Here is a 13,082-nt window from a genome sequence, read left to right as displayed (position 1 = left end):
GATTCCCTTGCTAATGTCGAAATCCTACGGTCTACGGTCCCTTGATGCTGTGAAAAATTCAAACGTTTTAGCCAACGCAATCAAAAGATGCAGTTGTAATTGCTGAAATTTTTCGACACTCCCTAAGAAATCAAAACCTACAGGGTAGTTCCCGAGTACACAGAGTCATGAAATTTAGTACAATCAAACGTCTTATAACGCAGACTAGCTTACCGCCCGCGGCTTCGCCCGCTTTCTCTAATACCTTATAAATTATATACTATTCCTCTTGAATCACTCTATCTTTAAAAAAACTGCATCGAAATTCGTTGCATAGTTTTAAAGATTTAATCATACATAGGGACATGGGCACAGAGACAACGACTTTGTTTACTAATTGCGAAAAGCATGAATTTTTCCTGAGATTATAATATAAAAAAATATAAAAAAAAAATTTAACTTTCAACCCTGTTACACATGAACGCTGACATGTACTATCGTGATATTCATACCAAAAATTCAAGTCTATAATACCTTTACGCTATAATAAAATCAAACTTCTATGTCAACGAATCAGAAGATACAGCCGTAAATGCCGAAAAATTTCGCAAATTTCGACATTCGCAAGGGAATCAAAACTCAAAACCTACAGGGTACTTTCTGTAAACTCAGAATCTTGAAATTCGGCAGGTACAAAGCAACGTCTTATAGTACAGATACAGGAAACGTCTTATAGTAATAGGCATGACGACAGTATCCATAAATGATCGTTTTTAAGGGAAAATGTACAATAAATAAATTCAATATAGTGACTTAGAAATCTTAAAACCATTAAGATTAATGAGATTATCAATAAAATAAAACATTGAAATTCTGCAGTTAGCCATTTTGACTAAAACACGCGTGACGTCACGCTTAAGTAAACAACTCGCGTCAGATGTGTTTTGTTGTTATGAATATGTTGAGAATACGCATTTTTATTTATTTTCTATTTTTTCACGTATGCTTTATCGACTCAGAACAGAAATACAATTGCGAATTCACGAATACGTGGTTCGGGGTTCTCCGCACCAACTTTATACAATCATTTCTTATTATTTCTCGCTTGAAATAATTACTAACACATTTTTGAGCATTATTTTTATGTGGATTCATACTGCAATACTTCACACCACGCATAAACTTTGAAATTCGTTTCTATGACACATATTAAATAAAGACTTTTTTAATTTTCTTCGCAATGCGTACAAATAATTACGTATTTACCAAAGTTTGACGTCACGCCTACGCCATGACACCTGCGAGCTGTTTTGGCACAGTTAATAAATATTTTTTGAAAAATGGCTTTTATCTTCGTTAAATTTAAGTATATTACCGAAATATAGGGTTTTTCTTGTATAGTAAACGTATACACACATTATGGAAGAGGATTTCAAAATCTTTCGTCATGCCTATTGCAAAAAATACATATTTTTCAAGTTTGTCTGCCTGTGAAGACCCTTTTTCTCAGGAACGCGTGGAGGTATCAATCTGAAATTCATACCGATATACTCAAATCTACGGTTCCTTATAGCTGTGAAAAAATCAAACTTATAAGCCAACGCAATCAAAAGATACAGCCATTTATGCCATAAATTATCGCAAATTTCGACATTATCGCAAGGGAATCAAAATCTATAGGTATTGTACTACTTCCTGTGAACACAGAGTTCTGAAATTTGGTTAAAACTCTTAAAAGCAATGTCAGCACAGATGGAGGAAAATTGCTAAAACATACATTTCATGCTTAATATCAACATTCGCAAGTGTTGCCAGGAATCAAAACCTACAGGGTACTTCCCGTGAACACAGAATCTTGATATTTAATCTTTATTTAATAGAAACTTACGTCTTATAGCACAGATAAAGGAAAAATCGCAAAAAGCTTAAATTCAATATTAAAACATATAAAAATGTTTGTACGGAACTCTTGGTTCGCCAATCCGACTCGCACTTGACCATTTTTTTTAAATTTACGTATCAATTAAATTACCAAAATATAGCTTTTGAAAATTGACCACATCTATGTGACCCCCCCCTGGCACTAAAGCTGGATCCGCCCTTGGCTCTTGTGGTATTATAAGTGATTAAAAACAATTTATTATGAACATACTGGCAGATCCGATTAACGTTGTTATTTCTACCGTATGACAATCCTGAAATGAAATGAATTTCATGAGAATCGGTCAAACCATTTCGGAGGAGAATGGTAACTAACATTGTGACACGAGACTTTTATTTATTAAAAGAGAAGATTTACCGATGTAATAGAATTTATATTTAAAGAAAAACAAAAATAAAAACATCATATATTATTTATTTCAGAATGCAATGTAAACGTATCTTAACTTTAAATAATTAAAAAATAATTATAGATAGACGTCACTACAAATTTCATTTCCCGTCATCATTTCAATTTCCATGTTAATTATTTTCATTGCAATGTATTGGAATTTTACTTGGATTTATTATTGGACTAGATTTCCGCCCGCGGCTTCGCCCGCATTTTCAAAGGAAAACCAGCATAGTTCCCGTTATCCGTGGGATTTCCGGGATAAAAACTATCCTATGTGTTAATCCAAGTTACCCTCTATATGTGTGCTAAATTTCATTGTAATCGGTTCAGTAGTTTTTACGTGAAAGAGTAACAAACATCCATACATCCATACATCCATACTTACAAACTTTCGCCTTTATAATAGTATTAAGATTAAGATTAAGATTTATTTTAAAGACTGGGACTCTCCCATCGAAAAATATGTTTTGCACTAGCTGTGCTCCGCTGTTTTACCCGCATTGCTACGTTCCTATTGGTCTTAGTCTTCCTCGATAAATGGACTATCTCACTGTGAAATCATTTTTCAAATCGAGACCGTGGTTCCTGAGATTAGCGCGATAGCAAACAAGAATTCTAAAAACTATATTTTTGGTTTCGATATCTATAGTGTAGATCACGCCCCAAGTATTCATTTAAAAAAAATTCAATGTACAGTTTTGACTTTCCTACGATTTTATTACATGTACTTATAGATTGTCTCTTAATTAGCACCAAAAATCTCTTTTATTAAAATTAAATACCAGTAAGTAACTAAAAAGTTTGAAAATTGAAACATTAACTGCAGAGTTATAATTACTTTTTGCTTTTGCACATTGGTATGGATAACATGAACACATCAACTAAATCACAAAACTATGTTTGGGTCGTAGTTTGATATGAATTGGCCACTAATGACAAATGTATGCTGTTATTACTAAATGAAAAGGTCAGAATATCATGTGTTTGATTTATGTGTATTGTTTAATAGGAGCTATTAATTCATACTGACTACTGTAACATAGTCTAGTCGTTTTGTTGAAAACTCATGTTTTTTTTTTCAGCATTAAGAATAAATACTATTATAACTGTCTAAATAACTATTCGAGATATGATGAATCTACTAAATTCTTAATATAAAAACATTGGAAAATTTCATACCATAAAAACGTTATAGAATAATTATGACACCGTAAGATAAATTATATTATTTTTTTTCATAACATAATATGAATTTTCCACCAAGTTTCACCTTTTCATACTATTACTAAAGTTTTCAAAACACACTTCAAAGGGAATTTCAGCTAATAAAAAACAACAAACGTCAGTATCTTTAACATAAAGGATTGCTTCTTCCCGACTTTTATTTTAAATCAGTTTAAAGTTTAAACTTTAAACAAACAATTATCAAGCTGTGTTGTTTATTGTCTTCCTACAAAGTTCAATTTATTTAACTGTAATATAGCTTGGAATTTTAGTTTGAATAGAATTAAAGGAATTGAAGGAAATATGTGTTTGGTTTGAATATAGGTACTTTTATCTTTCAGTCTACAAAACTGTGTATTATTAACTAGCTGTGCCCTGCGGTTTTACCCGCATTCCTCCGCTCATCTTAACGTGATGATATATAGCCTATAGCCTTCCTCGACAAGTGGGCTATAAAACAACCAAAGAATTTTTCAAATCGAACCAGTAGTTACTGAGATTAGCGCGTCCAAACAAACAAACTCTTCAGCTTTATAATATTAGTATAGATTAACATGATATTAAATTAATCATATAAATAGCAAAATTTTATTGTGTATCAAGGACCTTATTTATTTCTATTTTATTTATTATATATTTTAGTTATGATTTTCAATTCATACTAAAATTTGATTCTTGTCATTCATTCTTTGAGTCTTCCGTGCTTGCCCAAAATTACGAAATATTTGCATAACATTTCTGATTTCACACACATAATATTATTTTCATAACATTACTTAATTAATATTATTATATAATATATTATATAATATACTAGCCGCTCCGCGCGGTTTCACCCCCGTGGCTCCTCTCCTGTTGGTCGTAGCGTGATGGTATATAGCCTATAGCCTTCCTCGATAAATGAGCTATCTAACACCGAAAGAATTTTTCAAATCGGACCAGTAGTTCCCGAGATTAGCGCGTTCAAACAAACAAACAAACTCTTCAGCTTTATAATATTTATAATTTATATTATTATTCACAGAGCAAACAACCCAAAACATGACTACTATAAACCATTATCCCTTTTGACCTAAATCTCTAGAAAGTAGAAACGAAACCTGATATTTTCGCTCGAACAAATTGCAAAGGTCGATGTTTTTATCTCTCCTAATTACACGTTATTCCATTTCAACGTGCCATTACCATTAGTACTGTAACTGAGATAATAATAAATACTAAACTATCCACAGACCCTTTAATATGTGTTAAACTTATTTGATCAGAATACATTGCTCTTCGGAACAGATATTGGCACCCAATTTCGCATATCTAAGGAGTAATGTATGCGTATGACATAGTGAACTTCGTATGGATTAACCTATGGTACCATGGATGAATTTAGTTTTATTGTTATACGGAAATCGGTTGGAACTTGGAGTTAAGCTATCTTATTATCATCGTATCAGAGTTTTAAATCATTTTTTTTTATCTACTAAATGGTATGGTGTGATGTTATCGTAGGTCAATATTGTTTTGTATTCTTTATATGTCTATTGTTCTTTATCACTAAAACAATTAAATCGACTAACGCTTATATTAGATACTAGCGTAGCGGTCCGCCCCGGCTTCGCCCGTGGTAACTACATGTTTACGTGTTTTTTTTTTCATAAGAACCATCCTCGTACTTCAAGGAATAGATTCCGCAGCGCACGCGATGACAGAATTTTTATTAAGGAATTTTTTACATCTTGGGTTACATTATTGCATTTTTGGTAAGGATATCTAATTTTTTTGAAAATGCAATATAGCCTATGTTGCTCAGTAAAGATGTAGCCACTTTCTAATGGTGAAAGAATTTTTGAAATCGGTCCAGTAGTTTATGCGTGAAAACCATACATACATACATACATAAATTACAAACCTTTCCTCTTTATAATATTACTATAGATAGCTTGCGTAACAAGGAGATTTTACTCGGATTTTCAAAATGAAACCCCTATATAAAGTTTTAAACACAATTACAAATTTAAGATGTTCTAATATGATAATCGTAAACGTTTGTGTATCATGTATGTCTGTATGTTTGTTCCTCTTACACGAGAAAACCACTGAACGCATTTTCACATAACTTGGCAGTGATATAGCCTATGTACAAGAAAAACATATAAGACAAAGAAGAACGTGCGCCACGGCTAGTTTGAAAAACGGCGTGAGGGTCGTAGCGTTTTCGTAGACGAAGAAAACATTAAAAGGAAAGTATTTCCAACTAAGCTATTACTGAAGTTTCTGTAACACAATCTCAGTATTTCATTGTGCACACTAACTACAAATACGTTGTTTATTACATAAGTAGTAAAGTAGTAAACATTATCCTGATTAGTTACGAAAAACTATCGTATGAAGTAAAGGTTTGTTCTCATAAAATAAATGTTATCATATATGTCAGTTTATTTTTAGCTTACATTTTAATCAGTTTTAATCTTAAAAACACAGAATCAAGATACCAATAAGTTATAATAAACACTTATAGGAATTTTCATCGCTGTAACATGATTTTCTTTCAGGATTTTCTTTATAGGCTATCAGCTTTCTCTACTTTTTTAGGACTAAATTAAACTGTTACTTTTTGTACTAATACTTAATTTTATGTAGCTTTAAGCACAGAATAATTAGTATAATATAAATAATAGTAGCTAACGCTACTTTAAGTACAAAAATTTTGGTGTATGTATCAGTCAAAACATTAAGGCGCCCGTCGAAACCACTTTTGACTGATTTTTGCAGTAAAAAGTGATTTGGCCGGGATAGTTTTTGCACGTTTTTGCCCGGGAGAGTTATAATAAAAAAACAAATATACTATTAGAATATTTAAAAAATGTAGCAACATATAATCCTTTATTTGGCTTAATTAGTTTATTTTTGTTTATAAATCTATAAAAACTACAAAATATCACCTAACAACAAATCACAAGCATCTATTACCTCTTGGTTACCTCAAACACAAAAGCATAATAAAATAATAACGACTCACCAAAATTAATTAACAAAAACTTGCCTACATTACACATTATGTAGACTTAATTAGACGAAAGAAAGTCCAATTTGCGAGTTAAATTAGAGCTGATGTCTTGTCCCAAATTATGTAGGTGTTCATTACACTGAGCCTCCCAAAATAATTAACCCATGTACTCTACATTACGGGGATTTATTTACGAGATTGTGTTATTTGTTATTTTTGCAATTCCTGAACGAATTTTGGATAATGAATTAATCGAAGGTGTAAATTTGTCGTCATCAAATTAATTATTTTTAATAAGTAGGTTAAAGAAACGTACCTACAATATAAAATCGATATGTAGCTACTACTTAGGTACCACAGATCACAGAAACTAAAGGGAGATATGGTTAGGGGGCGGGGCCGGTGTCGCAGCAATATGTACAAAAAGAGAACAAACTGTAGCGGTGTTGTATACGTACGTCACTTACAATCTAGTGTGCGAACGAATAGTCGCTCTCATATTTTTGTGTGATGACACGCACACAACGCGAAGTATTGTTTTGATTTTGTTTACTGCAGTTGTGTGCGTAAATTTTTTATGAGACACGGTTTCGTACTCAGCGCAAGCGATTGGCATCTCTCTAGATCTCTATGTTAGGTACCTACAAACTAGCAGATTTGGCGGTAAATTACGTTTACCAAAATATAATTATAAAATCAATTCACAGATAACTAAACTAAGTTAATAACTAAAGTTAGTAGATAGGTACTTATGTAATATTATTTCTCTCAATTTATTATCACTTCATCAACTGTTGGAAAGATCGTAGTAAATATTTGCTTGTAAAAACACTAATCTATTGATTTAATTGAAAATCGAAAATCAAATCGAAACCAACAAAAAAAATATTTTGTCGTCATTCAAGAAAAAAAGAACCCAAGATCACCACCTACGCCTCTATTGGAATTGGAAATGTTAAAAAGATGTAAACTGAATATTTTATTACGAAAATTTCAATATTCATTGTACATGGCTTAGCAAATATTCCCCACGGCGTTTTGTGATATCTTCATTTAATTCTATTGTTAAATGCTTTGGTAAATAAAAATAGTTATAACTTATAATAATATCGCTCTTTCATATTATGACATGATATTCAGTTATTTTTTTTTTCTTTTGTAGTCGGTTAGTATAGATTTATGTCACAGTCATCAGCCGTTCAATTGAGATTCTAGACCCTTTATTAAATGGCGTATTCCAACTAATAGCATAAAATAATGATATTATGTATTCGTATCTATTAAAATAATTCATGAACTAATTTAAAAGTAATTTAATAACAGATGCTCAAACTTTGCATAAGCATGGGAAATATAGTAAATATAGGAAACTAGCTTTCCGCCTGCGGCTTCGCCCGCGTTTTCAAAAAAAAACCCGCATAGTTCCCATTCCCGTGGGATTTCCGGGATAAAACCTAGCCTATGTCACTCAGAAATGATGTAGCTTTCCAACAGTGAAAGAATTTTTCAAATCTGCCAAGTAGTTTCGGAGCCTATTCAATTCATACAAACAAACAAACAAACAAAAAATCAAACCTTTCCTCTTTATAATATTTGTATAGATGATTGGTTTTTAAAAGCCTATTAATCTACATTCGTGACTCTATTGATACCAAAACTATACGAAATACCTATTTATCAGTTGTCATAGCTTAGTTTTCGATCGTAAGAACTCACAGAAAGTATTATTAACTTCGCAATTCTATCAAAAACTTTGCCCTCGAGAGCCAATCGCCAAACTTCGGTGAGACTTCCTGCAAATACTTTTAACTCTGTTATAGATAGAAATAGTTAGTTGTAGAAGGTAGAAATGGAAAAATATTTAAGAATATGCAAAAGCTTTGCTCCGTGGTTTCACCCGCATTGCTCTGCTCCTGTTGGTCTTAGCTTGATGATAATATATAGCCTATTAATCATCTATTAATAGCCTACCTGGATAAATGTAACACCGAAATAATTTTTCAAATCGGACCAGTAGTTCCTGAGATTAGCGTGTTCAAACAAACTCTTCAGCTTTATAATATAATAAAATGCAGAATTAAGATCATCAAAAAACCATTATTTAAAAAAAATACTAAGTAGGTACATGATGAAAAGGATTTTTTTATGTGTTAAGAAAATATATAAGATAATATTATGCATATAGACACGTAATAAGTCTATTTTTAGTGTTTGTCATTGTACTAAAAAGTGAATATTTACCTCCAAATATCTCGGTAATGTGACGCTTTAGGGTACTATGTTATGAGACATTTTTTGTTCGTCTACGTGTCCTCTATCCATACATACCACTTTAATCGTGCGCCGCGATTTTGAAAAAAAATCAAAATGGCGGCGGGTCGATATGCCAGAAAGTTTCAATGCCCTTTGTGAGGATAAAAATATATGGATACCTGTGGATATGTGTTACTCTTTCACACGAAAAAAACTTGCAGTTCTGTATGAAATTTAACACAGAGATAGAATAATATGGACTGATTAATATTATATTAACTTATTATCTGAATCAAATGCGAGTGAACCCTCGGGATCTAAGTTAATTATAAATTAATGGTCCATTAACTGCCAATGCTACTTATCAATCTTAATCCAAAATTCCCAACCATAGATTGATCTAGCCATCCATTTTCTGATAAAAACTTGTCAATTAACCACTCGAACGATTGTTTTTGTATTTGCATGCAGATTAAAGATCGGTCCAACAGTCTCATAAGACATAATAATCGAAGATTGATGTTTATCCTAGATATAAGATATATTATCTGTATTACTATGGGGCTGTAAATATATACTGTAACAGAGCGGTTTTTTCAGATTATGTATAAGAAAAAATAAAATAGGAGTGTCTGTTTGTAATAATATTAAAACTAAATTCGTGTGTACATGAACATAACGGTACATGTGCCAAAATAACATATTTTTACAATTTATAGCCGTCTGTTTTCTCCGGCTTATCTGTGGAATGGCTGTACAGATTTTGACGGAACTTTAACAGACAGATAGCTGATGTAAGGAGGAGTAAAGTAGGCTACTTTTGCCACGCGGTCGAAGTCACGGGCACAGCTACTAATGAAATTATAAAAATGATTGCGCTCTGAATAGTCACTAATAAGGAAAAAAATAATAGTTTAAAAAACTAAAAAACACGCTTTTTATAGAAAACCGAACTAAAAAATAGAAAATTTTATCAAATTAGTGTATTGTCATCGGTCCTCAATAAATCTACAAAGTTTGAACGAAATCTGGCCGTTTAAAGTGGGTCAAAATCGCGCCCAAAGAAGTCGGTTACAAACATACAGGTGAACTGTGAAGCTAATATAAAGCGTGTAATAATAATTGTTCATTTTGACTAAGTTCTTTAGAATAGAATTTACTCGTGTTTGATTTTCAATGAATTGAAGACGGGGATTTGCTACGGATTTAAAACTCAATTTCAAATTTACAGCGAGCTTCGGTGTAATCCATTTAACCCGGTATTACTAGTTGCTTAGTTTTATTTTACTTGTTTTTTAAATGGTCGTTGTCGAACATTATTTGGCGAGAAATAGGTCACCCTCCATGTTGGCGGGAAAATAATTAGGTACACATTGAATACTGGCTAGTAACATTTTCCTTGCATGTTGTCTACAGATTACATAAAAAATATTATTTGAATATGTTAGTATCTGTGGTTGTAGCACATAGGTGCAAAATAACTACAGATTTATTACATTAGTATTCATTTGTAACTCAAGAACGGTTGGACTTGGGTTGAACGTAAGTATTGGATTTGATTTGTTTTGTTATAGATGTCACTAGCTTTCCGCCCGCGGCTTCGCCCACTTAGTCTAAAATCTAACAAATTATATACTAACACCTTCCTCTTGAATCACTCTAGGTATTTAAAAAACCGCAACCAAATCCGTTGCGTAGTTTAAAGATTTAAGCATACATGGGGACAGAGAAAGCGACTTTGTTTTAAAATATTTTGTTATATTATGATACCTATGTTAAAAGTATGTATTACAAAAAAATTCTACCCGGGTGGCGTCCGCATTGGGGCGAATAGGTAGCTAATCAATTTTGAATTTACATAACATAAAACCCCATGGTTTATCTTAATTATTGTTTTATCTCTTTTACGCACATAATATTCTTCGACGTAAGTTGATTGGTCGAAAAATGTTGTCTGGACTATGGACCTCATAAATTAGGTACACGTCTATACTCTGTATCTTCTCTATATGGTTAAAATTTAATTCAGTAAGGGCGCGGGCACACGATGCGTTGCGGCGCCGCACCGCAAAGATTTCACCGTGTCAGTGGGCACACGAGCGGTGCGGCGCCGTAACGTTGTTGTGTCGCAGCGGCGTCGTAGCAGCGTTGCACATCGTGTCCTTCCTTGTGACGAAAACAACTGAGCGGTGCCGCTCCGACGTCGCACCGCATTCACCCCTCCCCGCCTCGTCTTGGTGGTTACAAGTCCGGTGCGGCGCCGGAGCGCATCGTGTGACATGCCACAGATATTTCTATTTAAGACGACGCAGCGACACCGCTCCGGCGCCGCACCGCCGCCGCAACGCATCGTGTGCTCTAAAGTTTTATAAAAACAATTACGTAGGTAAGAGCGGGGGCACACGATGCGTTGCGGCGCCGCACCGCAAAGATTTCACCGTGTCAGTGGGCACACGAGCAGTGCGGCGCCGTAACGTTTTTATGTCGCAGCGGTGTCGTAGCAGCGTTGCACAGCGTGTCCTTCCTTGTGATGCAAAACAACTGAGCGGTGCCGCTCCGACGTCGCACCGCATTCACCCCTCCCCGCCTCGTCTTGGTGGTTACAAGTCCGGTGCGGCGCCGGAGCGCATCGTGTGACATGCCACAGATATTTCTACGTAAGACGACGCAGCGACACCGCTCCGGCGCCGCACCGCCGCCGCAACGCATCGTGTGCCTCCGCCCTTACATAATATAGCACAAGGATATAAACCTTTTTTTTAAACAATGGTTTCTGTTCTATTGTTTTAAGATTATTTATAAAAGTTTTTATTGCCTTGCGTGCTGTTTAATATTGCATATAATTGAAATAAACACAGCACCATGAATAATATTTTATGGTAAATTTGAATAATATTATATGGTAAATTAGATTTGGATTACATGGCGCAAGTGAAAATATCAAAAATTAATTGTATAAAAATAAAACATGACCAAACTTGGGCACTTCCTTTTCATCTCAGCTTTAATATTGAGTACCTCACTACTGCAAATAATATGTATAATGAAATTGCTTGAAGCAATACAGCCGCCATAGGCATCAAATGTTTTTCATGAAAAATTTGTATTTTATATTTATAGCGACTGACCGTAATATTATGACGATATTTGAGAATAAAAATTATTATCAACAAACATTTCAGCATAACGAGCATTCATTGTTATTATAAAATATATCGTTTAATTTTTATTTCTCAGTTGTTAATAATTCCACCATATTATGTAATCCCACCTTAAAACTTGTAAACAAGGCTTTGAATGATGAATGAACTGAATTCTGAACAGTTTTCACGCTCCTAACTTTATTTGCGACGCGGCTCCAACTCAGGTACGCATTTCAATGTGAAAAGTCCCAGTTGATAATTTTGTACGCGTATTTTAACTTCGCTGAAAACTGTTTTAAATTATTATTTCTATGGTATAGTCTTTGGTATAGTCTAGTTTATTGTTATGTTTTAGTTTTATTAAAATAAATAATATTTATTTTTATTATAAGATTACTGCAGCTGACCAACTGCTAAAATATATTTAAATATTTAAATCTATAGATAAAAAATCTTTAACAGTGACAAAATATATTTTTAAATTTTAATATTCTAATATTATATCCTGCAGTATGTAAAATATCCAATAAAATGTACGTGTGCGTATGTTTAACTTTGTAATCTAAGGTTTAACTAAATACAAGAGTTACCGTGACATAAACAACAGAATAATTTTCATTTGAGCTTTGTTTGAGCTATATACCAAAGGTCAAACGGGTCAAACCAATACTAACGTAGTAACTATTTACTAATCTGTGCTAATACGCTTAGTGTGCACCGGAAGCTATGTAAATGTTAATGTAGTTAAGTAGTTATAATAACCTAACTAAACGCTTAGCTTTTGATGCTTTAGTGCAGCAAGGGACTAATTGAAATGATATATACCTAATACATAATATTGTGTAATTCATAAATTATCAACATCATACGTTAATATTATTTTATAATCAAAACAAAGTACGTATTATAATCATCTGCATGAGATACGCAGGGGGGATTTTCGAGATAAGAGCAATAACGTTCCATGGCGTGGCTGATAAAAAGGTGAAGCTCACCATGGAATAATTACAGTGTGGGATCAAGCTATCACAGTAACGCTATCATCGAAAAGAGACTCCATTGGTATATGGTATTTCCTTCAAATTATTCTTTACAAAAAAAAAATAAGGTAGGTATTTATTGCATTATTATTTCTTGTGAAAATTGC

This window comes from Colias eurytheme, chromosome 3 (assembly GCF_061535395.1).
Source record: "Colias eurytheme isolate Ceu_HAF_F1 chromosome 3, ilColEury1 Martin Lab GWU primary, whole genome shotgun sequence".
In the NCBI taxonomy this organism is placed as follows: Eukaryota; Metazoa; Arthropoda; class Insecta; order Lepidoptera; family Pieridae; genus Colias; species Colias eurytheme.
Note: the sequence above shows the minus strand (reverse complement) of the source record.